The sequence below is a fragment of the Ammospiza caudacuta genome, chromosome 18, assembly GCF_027887145.1.
Source record: "Ammospiza caudacuta isolate bAmmCau1 chromosome 18, bAmmCau1.pri, whole genome shotgun sequence".
NCBI classification, from domain to species: domain Eukaryota; kingdom Metazoa; phylum Chordata; class Aves; order Passeriformes; family Passerellidae; genus Ammospiza; species Ammospiza caudacuta.
In genome coordinates, this window is record NC_080610.1 from 967314 (window position 1) to 987554 (window position 20241).

At 48.8% G+C, this 20241-nt stretch overlaps 1 long non-coding RNA gene across 1 annotated transcript; it reads right to left on the reverse strand.

The window, feature by feature from the left end:
• Positions 1-9690: 9690 nt before the first annotated feature.
• Positions 9691-12660, reverse strand: LOC131565902 (uncharacterized). The gene is made up of 3 exons (XR_009275497.1): positions 12533-12660; positions 10891-11007; positions 9691-9807 (listed from the first exon to the last, which is right to left on the reverse strand). It is a non-coding gene; the product is annotated as an uncharacterized LOC131565902 (long non-coding RNA).
• Positions 12661-20241: the final 7581 nt, after the last annotated feature.

Genomic DNA, 20241 nt, shown 5'->3' on the forward strand with positions numbered 1-20241 from the left:
GTATTATATCATATATTAATAAATTCAGCCTTCTGATCAAGATGCAAGATTCACCGTCTCTCTCTCACCAGCAGCGGCCCACTCAGGTCGCTGTAATATCTGGTGACCCCTCGTGTCAGAGCAAAAATTAATCTGATAAGACCAGAGGAGCAAAATTGCTGCACTGGGTAAAAATCCTGTATGTGTAGCATTTGAGGGTTGCTTTGAAGTGACCTCAGAAAGTGGATTCAAGCCAGGAGCTGAAGAACCGAAGATCCTGATTTGGACAGAGTTCACAGCCAAGGCTGACCACAAAGAGAATCTTTCTTCTGGAAAATCATCAGGAAAGATGATGGAAAAGAGCAGCAGACCTGTGGAGCTGGCCAGAGAAAGCTGGACTCTTTCAGAAGGTACTGTTCACTTTTCTATCCCTGATGAACCAGCCCTTCGTAGCTTGTGGCTGTTCGTATGGCAGACCCATGCCTTGCCAGAAGAGATTCAATTCTCCTCTGCAGAGGAAAAAATCATAGCCCTCTGGAAACATTGGTGCAGAGAAGATGGTTGCTTTTTGTCAAAAACAGATATCTATGGGTTCTTTCGATGGGCAAAGCTTTTTGGGTTCTTTGCTGATATTCTGTATGCTTTGGATGTTTTTGTCTGGGAGTGCATGGACTCGATTATCCAGTGCGTCTACCTGGAGGGACGCGTGTTGCCTTCCATCTACCCAGCATTTATAAAGCTTTTCCCAGTCCTGAAACGCAGAGCAGCTTGTTTTCAATGGATTTCTAACTGTTATGGCCAGGCTCCGTTTCCACCGCCTTTGGCAGAAGACCCGGTGGGGGACGACTTTGGGTTTTTTCCCCCCCCCTGCTTCGTGGCGGGGGGGGCCGAAACTTCGCGGCGCGAAGAAGTTTTTTTTACTCTTGCTCCGGAGCATGCTCAGATGGAGTGTCCTCCTTCCCCCCCTTCTCTCTCTCCGGGGGGATGGGAGTGGCCGCTCAAGCCAGCGCCGGCCTCTCAGACTCCGCCTTCAGAAACGGGGGCGGCACCGGTCTCCGAGGTTTCCTCCACGGCCCTGCTAGAGCCATCACTCCAGGAGATCCCGTCTCCGCCTCTCCAGGAGGTCCCGCCCGCGGTTTCACCGGCCTCCCTGCCCCCGCCAGAGCCTGTGTCGGAGAAGGCAGAAGAGACAGCACTTCCGCCGATTGACCTGTTGCTAAGCAACGGCGACGCTTCGCCGCTCCTCCCAGCTCCGCTGGTGCCCGTGCCGTGCCCGCCGCCGTTTTCAGAGCCCAAGGACGCAGCACCAGCGTGTTCCCGCGTGTCCCCGCCGCCTCCACAGCAGACCCCAGAGTCAGCAGCAGAAAACGGAGTTGAGCCCGCGGGACCCTCGGAGCAGCCCGCGGCGGATCCCACGCTCAGCGCGGTTCCCCCCCCGGTTCCGGCTCCCTCCCCGATGCTTCCACCGGACGTCCCAGCAGTCGCTCCGGCAGGGGGTCTCTCCTTCCGTGGAGCGGGGGCTGCCCGCCAGCTCACTGTTGTGGCAGTCCAGCTGCCTGTTTTTAAGATCAGCATTCTCGGCGGTTTGGGGGGTGGTTTTTCGGGGATTGTCCCATGGAGGCTGCCACCTCTCTTGTGTCCTAGTGGCATGGGGGGCAGGTGCATCCAGAGAGTTCTGCCTCTGATCCCCAGCCCGGAGGGGATGGGGATGAAGCCAGGGGGCGGATGAGAGACAAACCCGATGTATTGCAGAGGGAGAGGGCACAGTTGGAGGAGACCATGGCTGGTTTGCTGTGGGAAACAAACATTCCCAGACCCGAGATGAAGATTCTCGGGGCAGCTTCTATTTCCCTGCTGCTGGCATGCCTCAGTGGTTTAGGGGAAAGGAAGCGTCTCACTGCCCGTGCTGCCATTGTGCTGGCAGCAAAGTTCAGGCCTGTGGGAAAGCACAGCCTCCCTCACGAGTTTGGCCTGGGATGCTGGGCTCAGGAAATTCCTGGGCCGGGCCCGCTGCGAGGCCTCTTGATGTTTTTGGGGATTCTGGTTTGTCCTACTGGTCCGGGTCCCCCTGTGTGAGCCAGTTTTGGGGTTCCTGGTCCAGTATGGGCCAGGGCCCCCAGGGCCTTTCCTAATCTGGCATTGCTCTGCTCGGCTGCTGCTCTTTTGCTTTTCGATCAAAAAAAAAAAAAAAAAAAAAAAAAAAAAAAAAAAAAAAAAAAAAAAAAAAAAAAAAAAAAAAAAAAAATTATTTTAAAATTAAATAATAAAGACTGAAAATACTGGGCAGCAGCTCTGAAGCGCTGAAGCACTGAAAGGCCAGCAGAAAGGACATTTCAAAATTGTACAAATTATTTTAAATTGTGTTATGCTGTTTCAGGACCAAAAAGGACTCTCAGATGTCCAAAAGAAACAACTTCAACTGATGGACTGTTCCTGAAACTCAGCTGCATGGACTTGAATTCTCTTTGCATTGTTTCTTGCAATTTTCTTATACTGTAGGATTGTTTTAGTGAATTATTAGTATTCTATATTTTATAGGTGAAGGAATTTCCTGTTCATTCCACATCAGCATTTTTCTTTTATTTTTATACAATTTAGAAAGGTGAGATGTCGCAGACATTTCTCCACAGAAATCCTTCCTTTTGGATTTCTGCATCTTCGGGAGGCCAGGGGCCCCCGAAGAGAAGGTAAACAATTATTATCAGCTGCTGTGGAATGCAATAGGATTCACCTTGATTGGCTCATTTTCTATGTTTATAATTAAGAGCCAATCATCAGTTCAAGCCAGGGGACTGAGTCCTTGGCCACAACTTTGTTGTGGGTTCTTTTCGATCTATTCTTAGCTTAGCTAGCAGCTCTGCAAACCTCTCTCTATATTCTTTTTAGTATAACTATAATGTATTATATCATATATTAATAAATTCAGCCTTCTGATCAAGATGCAAGATTCACCGTCTCTCTCTCACCAGCAGCGGCCCACTCAGGTCGCTGTAATACTGAATTCAAAAGAATTTTTCCACAAGTATACCTTGAACAAACTCCTTATGTTTAGGTGCATTCAAGTGTAAAAATGCTGTAGCACACACATGAAGGAAGTTGTTTTAGCTTAGTATTTTAGAGTCAGGCCTGTAAGTAAGTTATAGTAAATGCTATATTCTATGTCTATAGTAAGTTCCATCCGTTGCTAAGTAGTTTAACTTAAGTTATCTATTAAGTGCCATTAAATGTTAAATACTGTTAAGGTTAAGTTTTGTTAAGTTTATGTCCTGTTAGGTTTAAGTGCTGTTCAGTTTAATTTCTGTTAAGTGGTATTAAGTTTAAGTGAAGTTAGATTCTGTTACATTTAAATTATATTAGGTTTAAGTGTTATGTAGAATTTAAAGTCAGTTAAGTTCTGTTGAAGTTAAGTTCTGTTAAATTTAAGTGATTTTATGTGTAAGCTCTGCTGAGTTAAAGTTCTGTTGAGTTAAAGTTCTGTTAAGTTTAAGTAAAAATAAGTTTAGGTGATGTTAAGTTCTGTTAAGTTTAAATATTTTAAGTTTAAGTATTTTAAGTCTAAGTGCTATTAAGTTTAAGTGATGTTAGATAGATTTATGCATTTATGCTAAGCGTTTATTTTATGACCTGTGTGCAAGGTGTTGTCATGAACATCAGAGAAACTCTAGTTAAAAGAGACAATCAGAAGCATTTGTGAGTAAAGCCATTCTTTTTTTAAGTATATCTGCTGCTTGAGAATGGAAAGCAAACTTACCAGATAATCAACGCAGATGAAACCTGCGCACATGTTGCTCCTTTAGCTTATTTTTGTAAGTTATATTAGCTTATTTTTGTAAGCTATATTAGCACACCTTTGTTTGAGCCTTGTAGCAGCATAGAATCCTTTCTGTGTCTGTCGTATAGCATATCCTATAAATAGTGATAGCCTTTTCAGTTTGTCTCCCTGTCTTAGATCCCTTGTAAGAGAAAAAGCTTGCTAGTTGAGAATACTGCTTGTAATGTAATAGTTGTTAGAATTGCCTATTCTTGTGTTGCAGAGTGTGAAGCAGTTAGCCCATAGAACTTTGCTTGTTCCAAAAGAAAACGGGGGAAATGTTGAGAATTTAGCTGACTAGAGACTAGAAAAGTACAAGGCTGTGACTAATTCCAAGTCCTGCACCTGCAAGGTAGCATGTCCTTGGGCCTAGCTGGGTATGATAACAAGTGGACAGAGAGACGTGGGAAATAGAGAATGTAAGCCCAAAGGAATGAGGAAGAGTTGATAGTATAGTTTAACCAATAGATCGCTTAGCTTACAGAATATTCATAAGCTTATTATTTGCTGTATAAGTGTCTGATGCTCTCTTCAATAAATGGAACTTGCTTATCACTCATACTGAGTGTCCGAGTTTCCCCTCATCGACAAATGGCTCATCCCCGACAAAGGCCTCATTCTGCAACACTGGGGCATCATGGAGTCGAGGGTCCATTGTGACACAGCACGGCCTTGTGAAACCATGGAGGCCATTTTTACACTTTGAGGCCTTGTGAAACCAAAGGGCCATCGTGGCACTTTGTGTCCCCAAGGAACCAAGGAGTCCATTGTGACACTACAAGGCCTGATGGAACCAAGGAGTCCCTTGGGATACTATGCAGCCCTGTTGGGCCAAAGGGCAATTGTGGCACTGTGTGGCACCCTGGAACCAAGGAGAAAATTGTGACACTACAGGGCTCCATGGAACTCAGGACTGATGGAACAATGTGGGACTCATGGAACCAAAGATTCATTGTGACATTGCAGGGCCTTGTGGAATACTGGAGCCCATTGTGACATTTCAAAGCCTCATTGAACCAAGGGGCTCTGCAGGACCTTGTGGAACCAAGGAGACAGTTTTGACACTGCAAAATACACTATGGAAAACAATACAGAGAGAATTGTCTTGTCCTGTATTCTTTTCTGGTTTATAGACTGATACCAGCAATGTCCAATTGATATTGACACCCAGAACCTCCTAATGCAGTCTCAATAGATATGAAAATCAAAACCCTTCATGGCTGACAATGAATCCCACTTTACCCCTAACCCCTCCTTACCATTTCCCTCGTCCAAGCTCTGGGACTTCTACAGATCAGGAATGGTGTGGCCAGCAGGAGCAGAGCAGGGATTCTTCCCCTGTGCTCAGCACTGGTTCAGCAGCACCTAGAGTGCTGTGTCCAGTTCTGGGCCGCCAGTTTAGGAAGGCCATGGAGGGGCTCGATTGTGTCCAGAGAAGGGCAACAAGGCTGGTGAGGGGTCTGGAACACAAGTCCTGTGAGGAGCAACTGAGGGAGCTGGGGTTGTATATCCTGGTGTCCTGGTTTGAAAAGGAGGTGAGTTTTTTGGGATGCTGTGGTTAGGCCAATAGGTGCTCAGATTTGAATATTGGCACATGGTGTGGCCACTGAGGACATGAATATGCCTCTGAGAACACAGGGGGTTCAAAGCAGAGAACTGCCAAGAAAACTTTCTTTTGGTTCCAGTGGGTGAAAGAGGTCAGAGCTCCCCTGCCCAGCTGCAGGCTGGGTGCGGGAGAGGAAGCCATGGGGCCGGGTGAGGTAGGCCGGGGCCTTGGGCAGAGAGGGGAGGTGAAGGCCCCTGCAGGATGGAAGGGTGGAGGAGCACTGAGAGGCAGCAGGCAGCCCCCGGCCCCCGAGACAGAGAGAGACAGAGCCTGTGCCTGTGCTTGTGCCACCTTGAAATTTGACATCATGTGCTGGCAGCGCGGCTGAAGGAGAAGGGGGGCATGCAGCAAGGGTGTGGCGAGAAGGTGCCCAGCAGGGCCAGCATGGGAGTCCTGGACAGGCAGAGCCTGAGATTTGAACTCTTTTCTTGGATGATGGAAACCTTACAAATGCTGATCCTCCTGGATCTGAATGACAAGAGAGATTGAGATGAAATAGAAGGAAATGGACAAGTGTGATGAAAGTCCGTGCAAGTGAAAGATATCAGAAGAGTAGAGAAAAATCCTAGATGATGGAATGGCATTTGGCTGGACTTCTCTTGTATAACCATGGACAGAACCATTTTTCCCGTGACACAGAGAGTGCATTTAGGGGGAGGCAAGGCCAGAAAACCTGCTGGCTTCTGCCTGCACACAGCCATGAAGTTGTCATGTTCCAGAGGGGGAATGTGCTACCTAAAAGCAAACCAGCACATTATCCTGGGGGAAGGAAGAAATTCCCCTCTAGCAGATCAGGTTTGGGTAGGGATGTTGTGGGGATATAGTCAGGCAGGCAGAGCAGCAAGAGAGGAGACCAAACACTGTGGACTTACTGGGAATAAAAGCAAACCTGAAAAGCAAAAGAAGGAAGGAACACAGCCAAGACCATCCCTGTAACAAGGAGATGGCAAAGAGAATTTAAATGGGCAGTAAAGCAGCAAGGAAGAATCATAAAACCATGACAGCAATCAGCTTGCCATAAGTGACAGAAACACAGGCTGTGCTTACGGACTATGGGCTTCAAAGGCATTTTCTGCCTGGAAAAACAGGACCAGCACTGACTGACAGTGTGGTTCCAGTATGAAAAGCCAATCTTGGCTCTCCAGGGATTCCTGCTGCCTGTGAAGGCAAGCTGGGCTGCTGGGCATTCCTGCCTCTGTTCTGCCCTCTGGGGTTCACAGACACAGCACACATGCATTTTCTAGCACACTGATATCATCAACCCCTGAGCACCAAAATGCTCTCCAAAAGTCTAAACCAGATGATTTGGACTCCCTCCTGTCTCCTCCCACCAGCCCACTCTTGGCACAAGCCTCATTTGAGAAAATGTCTCCCATGACTGAAATTCCAATGGTCTCAAGTTTTCCTCTTTACAGTGGAACACAACTGCTGACATTTTTCAACTTCTTCCCTCTCAGCTCTCTTGGGAAACTGCAAAACAATCTCAATTTCTTCAAGTGAAGGTGGAAACCTCCAGGAGCACATGGCTTTGGATGTGCTGTCGTTCTCCAAAGGGAAAGCAGAGCACAGTGTTGATTTTGGAAAAGATGAGCAGAGCTGGAGGAAGCTGAGCAGGAGCCTCAAGTGGCACCTAAAGGCCTCTCACTGCTTCTGCTCCATCACTGTGATTGCAGGGGTCTTCAAGAACACGGTTCCTGCAGTGCCAATGCCATTTAAGAGAAGTGACTCCAGCATAAAGTGCAGAAGGCTCAGCCTCTGAGCTTTGGCTGTGACCTGCACAAAGGGAGCCAAACTGGCTGAGAGAAGCAGAGATTCCTACCAGGAGCCAAGATTAACCAAGGAGACACAGGGTGTGGTGTAGACCCAAGGCAAAGCATGAGAGCAGGTAAGAACTGTACAGCCCTCAACATTCCTGTCAATCCAGAGCTTGCAAGAGAAGGAAACTCCTTTGGGATACACACCATCAATGCATGCCCAAAATCAGGGGACAAGTCTCAGCACAGAAAGATTTCCACCACCTTGCAGAACAAGGTGCTGAGATATTTTCTTCTGCATGTGCTGCAGCAGATAACTTGCTTTGCTGTACACTGGGAGAATGACAGCACTCTCCTCTTCCAGCACAGTGTTAAAGCTTCGTGTGCCAGCACTTACCTTGTCCTTATTCATGAGAGACAGCACCATTTCAGAGACCTCCCGAGCGACGAAGTTCTGAAATACCAGCTCTGGTGGGGAAACCCCAAACCAGCTCTGTTTCGGGGCAGCTGACGGCAGCTGGAGAGGAGAGACAGCAGGGAGAGCTTCAGCTGCTGTGAGGAAGGTTCATGCAGGAGAATCTTCCACTGATCCCCAGTGAAGTACAGACTCTGAGGGAGCACGTCTGCCCAGCCCACACTGGGCAGACAGTGGCTCACCCACCTCTGCTCTGAGCTGATCCACAGCTGCTGGGCCACACAGAGCAGGCTCAAGCCAAGCTGCTCTTTTGGCATGGATTTCTCCAGGTTTCCTTCTCCAGAGTGCCAGGCAGCACTTTCCTAAAACACAGCCCTGTGCCCATGTGGTCACAGAGCTCTGGGGCACTGACTGAGCACTCATGGAGCAAGTAAAACCCATGAATTTACATTAGACTCCATGGGAAAGGATTTTGGAATGTCCTTTACTCTGAGACAGGGAAACCGAGGCCCACACAACTGCAATATCTTTTTTGCTCTAGAACTTAGACATCAGTAAAAAGAGCACAGGCCCAGAGGAGGTGTGAGAGATGAGGTGACATTTGGCTGAAGCCAAAAGTTTATGAAGCAAACGAATGGAATTTCTTGGTTCTGTGTGTTGTTTGTGGTTTGGATTTGCTCAGGTTGGTTTGTTGAGTGTCACAGTCAGAGGCACGGGGTTGAAGACCTGACCAAAAAGAAGGAGGATGAGAGGAGAGGGGACAGAAAAGTTGGTGCTCAGTAGAGAATGGAAGCACCTGAGTACCCATCCAATGGCAAAGGGCACAAGGACCGCCCCAGCCGGGTACGAAGGGGATACAAAGATTGCCATTTTCTCAGAGGGTGTGTGTGTGTGTGCTTGGCTCTCCAGGAGGGAGACATGCCCGGCTCAGCTGAATCGTTACTAAGAAACACTTTTCTTTTGCTCTGATGATTTTGTTCCTTTTCATTGTACTTAAAAGTTAGTACGTTTCAAACAGAGGGAAAAGCAAAAATAAAAAGACAAATGAGATGAAAATAAAAAGACAAGTGAGGTGAATGCTGAATGAGGATAAGTTTCAGTTATTTTCTCAGCAACTTGGGTAAAAGTAGAGTTGGTATCTCCTTTTTCCATGAGCTTTAAATGGGTGCTTTCTTGTCATTACTGCGATCTTATTTAATGTCATTGTAGAGGCACATCTGGAATGACACAACAACAGCAAATGCTTCTGGAGCAGAGACATTGTTTGGAGAAAACTCTGCCCTGCTTTGTCTGCCACACTGCTGTCACTGCAGAGACACAAGCAGGTCTCCTCTGTGACTTCACAGCAGACACATTCTGCTGAAGGGAGTGGCTGCAGCACACTGTCCCTTAGCTGTGCCCTTCCCTGAGGTGTTCCCAAGGCTCCTCTCCAGGACAATCCTTCACCTGGATTGTGTTCTGTGTCTCTTGCTGCCAATTTCCTGCTCAACAGCCCACCTCAGTCACCTACCCGTTTGGACTGTGCTTTATACTGAGCTAGTCCTGCCAGAAAAGCAGCTTTAAACACACCTCTAAGTAGGCGCTGATCCAGACAAAGCACATCCATTCCCCTCTGCCCAGGGCCAGTCCCCTGTACATCTGGCAGCCTGAAAAATCCAACACCCCATCAGGGTCCAACACATTGTTCCAGCCCAAAGAAGTAATGCAATTTGTTCTGTTAAATCTGAAGTAATTCCTGCAGATCCTTGTCCTTCAAAGGCCAACGCTGCCACTCTGGAGGGAATCTTGTGACCCCAAGCATTTGATGGTGGCCACACCAAAGCAAGAGGTGGCTCCTCCAGCAGGAGAGGGGCAAAGGGCAATTTTGGGCCTCTGTGTCCCCAGCCTTCCTCCTATTGTTTTAGCAATGGCAGCTGCACTCCAGCACACCCCAGCAGCTTCAGCAGAGGGTATTTGTGTTGGCTTAGTGCAGATCAGGACTCCCAGTCCACCCCTCCCAGCACTTGGCAATGACAGCAGGACCTGGACACTGAGGTATTTTGCTGCAGGCAAGCCTGTCACAAGCACACACCCTCTTCAAACTTCATATGAAACAGAAAGGAAAAGAGCAGGAAAAGGCTACCTTTGGGCGAGTCTCACTCCTGTCTAGAAATGGGCCAATTCTGGGCAGAATACTCCCCCCAGTGTTGGCCTCCTTCTTCCTGCTGAGAAACTTCTCCCTCTGAAACTTAGAGGGAAGCAGCTGAAAGGCAAAAATACACCAGCTAGAGCCTCAGATATGTGCTTTTTCAGAAAGGCTTTTCTTGAACGAGTGACACTGGTGAATAACTTGTGATCACAGCCACTAGGACAGCCCTGGGAGCCCTGGAAGTTTCCTGCTGAAATACTTAGCATCAGTCAAATAATAAGACAGAGTGGAACACACATAGTCCAGCCACATGGCTCTGTCCCATTGGCTTCTCCGTGACTGGATGGGACATGGTAGGGGATTTCTGCTCTTTGGGCATTTGTTTCCTCTTACGTTTCTTTGGATTGAGGCAGTGACCTTTCCAGAGAATGGGGAGGAGCTCTCAGAACTGCCTGAACTCCATCCCTGCACAGCACTCAGAACTCACAGCAAGGAGGTATTGCTGCTGGCTGAGTCCAAGAGATGAAAGAAAACAAAGTTGAACCAAGAGTGAGGTGCACAGGAATGTCTCTAGGTTTTAGTTCTCCCTGTTGATTGTTTTCTCTGTCTGGGCTGACAGAGCCCTCCACAGAAGAAAACAGAGGCATCTCCTTGACAGAGCCTCAGCAGTGCGGCATCTTCAGCCAAGGGAGCTGCAGACAGCAAGGGGCCTTTGTGGCCCTGGCTCCAGTGCTGCCTGTAGGGCTGGATCTGTGCCCGCACAGGAGCTGGGAGAGAACAGCTGCTTTGGAAGCTCTTCCAGCTGGGACCAGCCATGGCTCTCAAGGCTTTGGGCAGAGTATGAACTTCCCCCCGCCACATGCCCAGGTGCCCAAGGGCAAGATGGTCAGAGCAGCACAGGTGAGTGCCCAGCCTGACAGAAGGAATTCCTGTGGCAAAGGGAAAGGGACAGAACACATGCCCAGGCCTTCAGCTGTACATTGGTTTCACTTGGCTCCGCTGGCACAGCCAGGCAAGACACAGCTGAAGCATCCCACAGTGTTCCCTATTGCACCAGGACAGCCCCAGCAACAGCAGCACAGCACAAAGGGCTGGGGAAGGGCTCTGCAGCTTCACAGCACTGCTGGACAACAGGGGCAGGGAGAGCAGGGACACCAGGGCAGTGCCAGCCTTAACACAGCCCCAGTGGGTACTCACAGTAAAAGACTTCAGTCCTTTCCTGGACAAAAGACGAGGTGTTGTTGTCTTTTCCGGGAATCCAGACGCCATTTCCAAGGGAGGATGTCGCAGATGACTGACAATGCCTCAACAAAACTGGAAGGAGCAACAATGGAACTCTGAAAATCCAGAACCCAATTCATGGTACATTCAAGGCATATACTGGTGCTAAAAATGTTACATTACTTGAAAGTAGCTAAGTGCTTGTTTGGTGTAAATAGCTAGTATAGTTAGACCTCTAGTTGGACTTTATTTGAACTATATGGCTACTTTGTGCAATTCACAGATGGATCATACTGAAACCTGGAGCTCAAAAGCTGAACATTAATAAGAGTTGGAACAGACAAAGTCGTAGCTTAAATATTACTTAAAAATAGCTAGAGTGGGCCTCCTCTTCTTTAGGCTAAAGCACCCCTGCTCTCTCAGCTGGTCCTCACAGCTGAGAGACTAATGAGAGACTGGAATGTTATGGCTAATGGCTTAAATGTCATTATAAAGGACTTGCTGCCCATTGTGACAAAACTGTATAAAGAAGCTGCAACCACTCAAGCCCACCCTTCCCTGAAAATGCCTCCTGACTGGAACTTGGCACTGTGAGTTAAGCTGCCTAAGGGAACTTGAGACAAGATCAAGGTGACACTACTGTCCCATTAGCTCAGGTCTGGGGAGAAGTAAACAAAGCTGAGGAGTAAAACCTATCTACAACAAAGCCAAACCCAGCAGCTGTCCTGAAAATCAGCCCTGTTTGGGTTCAGGCTGGGGAAGTCATACCCACAGACTCTTCTGCTGAGGCCAGGTTTGCACACAAATCTCCCAGCAAAGACCTCCACAGTGCCTCCAGACCCATTCCTGAAGCCTTGCACCAGACAACTGCAGGGCATGCAAACTAACAGAACAAATCTGAAAATCCAGAACCCAACTCATGGCAGACTCGAAGGATATACGGGTGCTAAAGATTTTGTATTATTTGACAGTAGCAAGAGACAGACTCCAACTTGCCCCACCCCAGGGAGGTACCTGGGCAGTCCCACCTTGCCCAAATCTGCATTAATCCATTGGAGTTTTACATTTTGCCAGACCTCACCACAGAGAAGACCAGAAGAGGATTTAATGGTATGCTGATGGCATCCATGGAATGGTGATATTTTCTACTAAATCTGTCTCTGTCACTCTCTTTCTCCACCCCTTCCCAACCCTCATCCCCCTCTCACTTTTTCTTTTCTTTCTCTCTCTTTCTTCCTCACATTTACTGTTCTATAAAATCCAGACTATTGACTTTGGCATATTTGCACCTCAATACAGAGGCATCCCCCTAATAATTTTAATCACCAGATGATAAAAACCCACTGAAACTTGAACAGGACTTATTCACCTTTAAGCAGTTTAAACAATTACTATAGGAAAAAAATGCATAGACTAGTATATTTAGAAGATGTTGCATTTCTTCAGTGAAAAAAAGCACAATCAGTAGAGCATTTACTGTTCATCCTTTCAGGTGTACATGTCACTGAACTACTGTGCCAGAAGACCGGCATGATCACATCCTGTATTTCCCTTTGGCATTCTCTTTCAGAGCACACATGAAACAAAACCAAAAAGTTCAACTTTAGTCAGTCTTTACCTTCAAATGAAATTCAGGACTCCCTAGCAGAGACCGATGCTCTGCACGCTGAGGAACTTTTCGCAGAGGCCAATGCTCTGCACCTTTAGGAATTCTCTGTGCAGAGCAATGCTCCGTGAACAATTCCCCTGGCGAATGGCCCGGTGCAGCCGCCTGCAGGAGCCCAGGCTGCGCACACCCAGCCAGGGCCGCGCTCTCACACGGCTGAGGCCGCGCCGCTGTCACAGGCGCTGAGGGCCCGGGCGCGTTTACCGGGCAACCGCGGCACCGAGTGCGGGGCCGGGCGGGACCGGGCCGGGCCACAGGGATTTGCAAAGGAGATTGGCACTGCAGCGACTGACTGCAGTTTGGGGCTTCCCAAGAGTCTTTCTGTAAGTAATGAAAGGTTAAAATGTGGGGATAAAGGCACCGATGTCAGGTGTATACATTGCTCTTTGCCGCACTAGTATTCTACCCTGGCCGGAACAGCAGGAGGGGCTGAGGGAGCTGGGAAGGGGCTCAGCCTGGAGAAAAGGAGGCTCAGGGGGAACCTTCTGGCTTTGCACAACTACCTGACAGGAGGGGACAAGAGGCTGCTGCAAGTTCAGGCAGCGCCGGAGCCGCGTGGTTCCCCCTCTCCTCCCCCGCTCCGCCTCTTCCTCCCTCCCTCCTCCTGCTCCTCCCCCACACCCGGAGCCCCCGCAGCCCGCGGGAGGGGCAGGGATGGAGCCGGGACAGGTCGGAACGCAGAGAGGGCTGGGGGGATGCCAGGAGTGGGAGTGACTGGGCTGTACTGGGATCATTCTGGGTGACTGAGTTCTACTGGGATCATCCTGGGATCACACTGGCAGTGAGGAGGAGCAGCGCGATGGCTCCAGCGCTGGGGCTGGGGGCGCTCCTTGGGGGCCAGGGGGAAGTGGGAGGCCCGGCACGGGGACCCTGAACCGCAGCTGCCGGCACGGGGACCCCCCTGTTCCCCTTATCCTGCACAAGGCTCCCCCTGAATCCCCCATTTCTGGACATCAGGGCTCCCTGCTTCCCTTCTCCTGGCCATCCCATGGCTCCCAGACTCCAGACTTGCTGTGGGCTTGACCCTGAGATGCCCTGGAATGCCTTGGTCCCCCAATCCTGCCTTTCACAACCCCCAGCCCCAGCTTTGTGCAAAATCAGAGACCCCCTGAACTCCTCGTTCTCAAACATCCCGGGTATCCCCACCCTGGTCCCCCCTTTTTGGGAAATCCTGGACTCCCCTTTCCTGGGCTCAAGGACCCCCTGGAACTCCCTTCTACCTCTCCACATCCCTGCTCATGTCCCCTGTCCCTCAGCTGTGCCCTGTCCCTGTCCCCTGTCCCTTGGTTCTGTGGGGCCCAAGGTGGCAGCAGGAGCCAGGGCAGCCCCAGGGGAGAACAACCCTGAGCCCCAGCTGGGCCAGTTTCCCCCAGGTCACTCCCAGCATGGGCCCTGTGGCTCCCAGTCACTCCCAGCATGATCCCAGTATGATCCCAGGTGTTTCCATTCACCCCTACTATAGTTTCAGGCACTCCCAGTATGGTTCCAGTCCTTCCCAGTATGATTCCAGTATGAACCCAGTGACTCTCAGTACAGTGCCATTTGCCACCAGTATGGTCCCAGTCACTCCAAGTCACCCAGTATGATTTCCAGTCACTCCCAGTAGGATTCCAGTCACTCCCAGATACTCCCAGTATTATTCCAGTAACTTCCTTTATGGTTCTTTTGTGATTCCTGTCACTCCTGGTCTCTCCCAGTACATCCCAGTTGTCCCTAATGTGTTTCCACTCACTCCCAGTTGCTCCCAGTAGCTTCCAGTATGATTCCATTTGCTCATAGACACTCCCAGTCACCTCCAGCATGATTCCAGTCACTTCCTGTATATCCCAGTTGCCCCAACATGGTCCCAATTGCCCTCAGCCTGCCCCTAGTCACTTCCAGTATGATTCCAGAAGGATCCCAGTCACCCTCAGTGTGGTGCCAGTTGCTCCCAGTATGATCCCATTTGTCGCAGCATAGTTCCATTTCCTCCCAGTGTGATCCCAGTTGCCTCTAGCACAGACCCACTCCCTCCCAGTATGATCCCAATCTGATGCCATGATGATCCCAGTTGCTCCCAGCTTGGTCCTAGCTGCTCCCAGCTTGGTCCTAGTTGCTCCCATTTCCTCCCAGTGTGATCCCAGTTGCTCCCAGTGGCCCCTGTGTTATGTTTTGGAATGGGAGGAAATTTAGGGAAGTGATACAAAGTTTTTTGTGGATCTGACAGTCTGTTGACCTGCTGAAAAGTTAGACATGCTTTTGTGAAGCACACATGGTAAAGACCAAAAAATTCAGAAACTTTTCTTTTCTTTGTTGGTCGGCAGGGAGGTGCTGGGTTTGGGTTTTGGCTTCAGCTCTGTGTCTCGGCTGGGCTGGGCTGGGCTGGGCTGGGCAGTCTTGCTGCAGGCTGGGCTTCTTTTCTATTTTCTGGGTTTCTTGCTGGCTTCTCTCTCCATGGGCTCTGGTTTGGCCAGGCTGGGCTTCAGCAGCTGCTGGGCAAGGAGACAGGGGAGGCTGTGGAGCTTTAGCCAGAGCAGGGCTGACTGTGGCTGTGAAGATCTCGCCGTCAGGCTGCTGCTTCTTCTTGTGAGCATGGCTGAGATCAGAGACTTCTGTAGCTGCTGTAGAAAACTAAACACTAACTATAAAGCTGTTCTGAACACAACTGAGCCACAGCTTTCTGTTACAAGTTATTGGTGGGTTAGGTAGGCTTCAGGCGTGATGTTAACTTTTTCAGTACTTCAATCTTCTTTTGAGTGAGAGAAAAGAACAAAATGCAAGTATATTGAAAACAAGATGAAGATGCAAGTTAATAGTAATTCCCAGATGGGAGGGGTGAGAAGATGCTTTGTTTTTAGAGCTGAAATACTCTTGTAAGATATAAAGAAAAAACTCTTTTCCCTTATAACACATAAAACTCCAAGGAAATGAAAGTGTTTGAATTGATATTAGGTAAAGTGTGGGATCTCAGCACCTCAGGACTGATGTGCAGAGTGACTGAGACCACCCTTGGGGGGCTCGGGAGTCCTGGAATGTTGCCAGAAGTGTCTGGTGGCTGGGCTTTGATCCTACACGGGAGACGACACCTGTATGAGGATGGGAGGATTTCACTGGGGTAAATGGTGAAGGGATAAGTTAATTAGAGTGTGAAACACAAGGTTTAAGATTTCTGTACAGGGGGGTCTAAAGAAGTAAGATGGAGGAATTGGGGCGTGTCCTGTCCTTCTTCTTCTTCTTCTTGGCCTCCATCTTCTTTGGTGATGTTGGCACTTTGGGGTTGGTTATTACTAAAAGTGCACTGGTCAATAAGGGCAAAAGGTATTGGGGAAAATTGATAAATATTGTATATGTAATTTTGAGTGTAAAGATAGGTGACCGCCCCGGGGGCGCGCAGTGTGCTCATGGCTGGCTTGCTGTGCAGACCTCTGTTGGGCTGAGAGAAAATCTTTTAGATAAACAACTAATAAACACTGAAGACCGAGAAAAAACCTGAAGCCTCTTCTCGTCCTTTGAAGCGCGGGCTGTCCAAGGCCACCCCGGGCCTTTCCAGGTTTTAAAACAGCCTAGAAACCGACAGTAAAGGCTTCTACATTAAAGTAAGCAGATGTTGAAATAGCTGTAATCCCATGAGAAGTTTGTACAAAGAAAGAGCGTAGTCTTGTGCTTCTAAAAATGAAGATCTCTGCTCCCAGAGATGAAGAGGATTTTAGAGATAGATAATGAGAACTTTTGCCTTTGAACAGCTCATCTTTAAAACAATACCCCATCAATCAACATAGCACATCTCCAAGCTGTGGGAAGGCTTGTAGAAATAAGAAAGATTTTATGATAGCAAGGTTCCCCTGGCGGTTGTTATTCATGACAAAATTGAGAACCATGAGAAAACTGTTTTTTCCTTTTGTAGAAAAGTCTCCATAACTTTAACAAGAGGGACTTCTCTCCCTAAGTGAACTAAAAAATGACTATTTTAGAGGTAGTAAACTGACTAGAAATCTTAAGTTTAGTATCTTTACATTGTCAGTGAGAAAGAAAAAATTGTGGGGAGAAGTATTCTAAAAAGTTTGCTTTCATTCCTACTACCTTTTTTTTTTTCTTTTAGTTACTATTAATAAAATTTTTCTTTCTACCCTTTTAAAGTTTTGAGCCTGCTTTACCTTTCTCCTAATCCTATCTCACAACAAAAAATAAGTGTATTAGTAATTAACCACACCAAACCCACGACATTCTTTAGTCCATTAGCCAAAAAAGCCTCAAAATTAAATAGATCTTAAATTAGCAAACCAAAACCACGACACCCTGGCACAGAGCCAGTCACTCCCAGTATGATCCCAGTATGAATGCACTGTGATCCCAGTCTTCCCCAGCACAGTCCCAGTCAATCCCAGTTGCCCCCAATGTAGACTCAGTGACTCCAGTCGCTCTCAGTGTGTTCTCAGTCATCCCCAGTATGGTTACAGTCACTCCCAGTATATCCCAGTTGGTCCCACTGTGATCCCTGTTGCCCCAGTTCTGGCCCTGCTGAGTCCCAGTGTGCTCTGATCCTGCTCCCAGTGGGTCCCAGAGCTGGGTGCAGTGTATCCCGGTGTATCGCAGTGTATCCTGGTGTATCCCCGTGTATCCCACTGTATCCCGGTGTGTCCCAGTGTGTCCCAGTGTATCCCAGTGTATCACAGTGTATCCTGGTGTATCCCGGTGTCCCAGTCCATCCCAGCCTGTCACAGTCCGTCCCAGTCCCTTCCCTTCACTGGGAGTGACTGGGATCCTACTGGTGGAAAGTGGAACCTTACTGGGCCAAGTGGATGTGACTGGGAATGACTGTGTGTGTGCTGAGGGCAACTGGGATATACTGGGAGTGTCTGTAACCATACTGGGGGTGACTGGGAACACACTGAGAGTCCCAGAGGGTCCAAGGACACCGTGGTGACACTACAGAACCTCATGGAACCAAGGGGATCATTGTGGCACCACTGGAGCCTGTGGAACCAAGGGGCCTTGGTGACACAGCAGGGCTTCATGGACCCCAGACACCATTATGGCGCTGTGGGGCCTGATGGAACCATGGAGACCATTGGGACCCTTCAGGGCCTCGTGTCACCAAGGGGGCATTATGGCACCTCAGGGACACATGGAAGCAAGGGACCATTGGGTCCCATGGAACTGAGGGAACATGAAACAGGCCTGGCTGGCTTGGCCTCCCAGGGGCCACCGGACAGCTCTGGCTGGTGTTGAAATGTCAAGGGCTGCCTCTCATCAGCTCCTGGAGCACTGCGGCTCTGTCCTTTCCTTGCTGTGAAAACAACTGTCAATCTCTTCTAAGTACCCATGGCCAGAATTGGGATTTCAACTCAAAATTTTTCCCATAGGAATATTGCCAGGACAAGTCTGGCTGGCAATGGTTTCAGGAGAGTCACCTCCCATCTGTCCCCAAAACACTGGGGAAGGCTCCGTGCTTTCCTCCCTATGAGAAAGAACTGTCCTACTTCTCCAGGCACGCATAGCTGAGATTGGACTTCCACCTCCAGAATTCCCTATATCCAAAGACTGCTCCTAGACAAAATCTGCCATTCCTGACAAGTCTGGCTGGCCTTGGCCCAGTGACACTCTCACTTGCCTTCCAAACACTGAGGCTCTGTGCTTTCCTTCCTATAGAAAAGAACTGTCCTTCTCAGCCAGGTACCCATGGCCACAATTGGGATTTCACTTCTAGCATTGCCTATTGTGACAGACTGGAGGAGATTGTTGGCTCAAAACATTTCACGTGCTTGGGAGGAAGGGCAGGTCCAGCCTTGCCCTGCCCTGTAAGCCCAGCCCTGCCCTGCCCTGTGACCCCAATCCCCCCAGAGCCCCTATCCCAGCCCAGCAGTGGCTGCCAGTCCCTGGCACAGCACAGGCAATGCTCCACAGCCATCTCTGCAGCCCCCAGCCCAGCTCCTGAGGGACCAAATGAGCCCAAGGACCACCCATGGGAAGGGCCCAGGAAGTCCAGGGGGTATTGAAGCCTGACCACAAGGCAAGCACACATCTTGACCCTACCTCCTCCTGGAATTTCTATCTGAACACTGCTGCAATCTAGGAGTTGGTAGCTGTGTGTGTGCTTCTCTGTATCTTTTTTGTCTTTCTCTCTTTCTAATTCACTCTTCTTGTAAATTTTGAGTAACCTAAAATTGAACAGGCTCAGAGGTAGTGAAGTTGAATGGGCCAAGTCAGTGCTTTGAGAAGTGTTTTTTGTTGATTGAATGTCATAATAAACCTTTTGCCAAAGTTTCTCTGATTTTCTAAAGTTCCCAGTAAAGGCTGTTTTGTTGTTTTGAGCTCCTGAGAATCTCTTGTTGGTATTTCTCCAGAGCATCCAACTCAGAGTACAGAAACAGCTGTAATTCCTTTTAAATGTCTCCTTGAGAGATTTTTTTGGGGGATGGGAGTCAGGGCTTGTCTGTCCTGCTTGGCACAGCCCAGCAGGGCTTTCCCAGCCACACTCCACACTCCATTGCCCAGCTGAAGCCGCTTGGTGCCTCTGAGTTGTGCTGTCCCAGCCCCAGGGACACTCTCCTTGTCTGCCCATTCCCCCACGGTCTCTGGGCAGGGATGGCCTCAGTGGGGGCTGCTGACATCCTCAGCACCTTGAAGGCTGCTGCTGAATTTTCCTGCTCCAGAGGCTTTTTCAGCCTTCAGCTCTCCAGTGCAGGAATTCAGTGTCCCAGGGCTCAATAACATTCAGAACACCTTAACAAGCCAAGCCTCTGGGAATAATTAGATTTAGGTTTTCAAATCTTTTGTGGTTAATTGGGCAGATTTCAGAAATGCATTCAAACAGAATATATTTTATTTAAAAAAACAGTGAGAAAAGATTTCTTAGGTCCCATTTAGGTTTTTCCCTGTTGATAAATTGATATGTGCAATCTCCAATTGACACTGAATCCAAGTGAACTTCCTCATGAATTTGAGTAGATATGAAAATCAAGACCCTTCATGGCTGACAATCAATCACACTCTGTCCCTACCCCCACCCCACCATTTCCCCCATCCAAGGCCTGGCACTCAGAGCAGCCTTGTGCAAATCTGAGCTTCCTCCAGCCCAGGCTGCACCTGCAGCTTTCAGCTCCTTGGCTCCAACTCCCACCTGCTTTCCTTGGAGAAGGAGCTGCCTGAGACACAGAGGGACATTATGAATCAAAAAAACATGGCCATTAACTGCTTTATACCAACACAGAGTAATGGCAACCAAAATGCACTCAGACCAGGGTTTTTTCCACTCTCTTTCAAGCCTCGCGCATTAGGCACCAAATTTTGTCCTGGTTTAGGGCAAATTTGGGAGAAAACCTCCAAAGGGGCCCCTCCAGAAAGCAAACCCACATTGCCCCTCCCCACAACCAGGTCAGGAAGGATTCCCTGGAGAGAAGTGGAAAGAACCTGTTTATTTAACAGGCACAGCACCCCCAGCACACAAAATGAACAATACAGGGTGACATCACTCTTTCACCAGTCTGAAAAAGATGACAAATTCAGAAAGCCTCTCTTGGGGGCGGTCGCTCTGTTATCAGTCCCTCAGGTGCTGGGGTAGCTGCTGCAGCCACAAGGTGCAAACTCTTGGTGTTTCCCAGGTCCCAGTCCAGAGCAGGTTTGAGTGGTTCTAAAAAAAGGAAAGGAGAAATAGTACAGGGAAAAATTCGGACTGCTTAGCT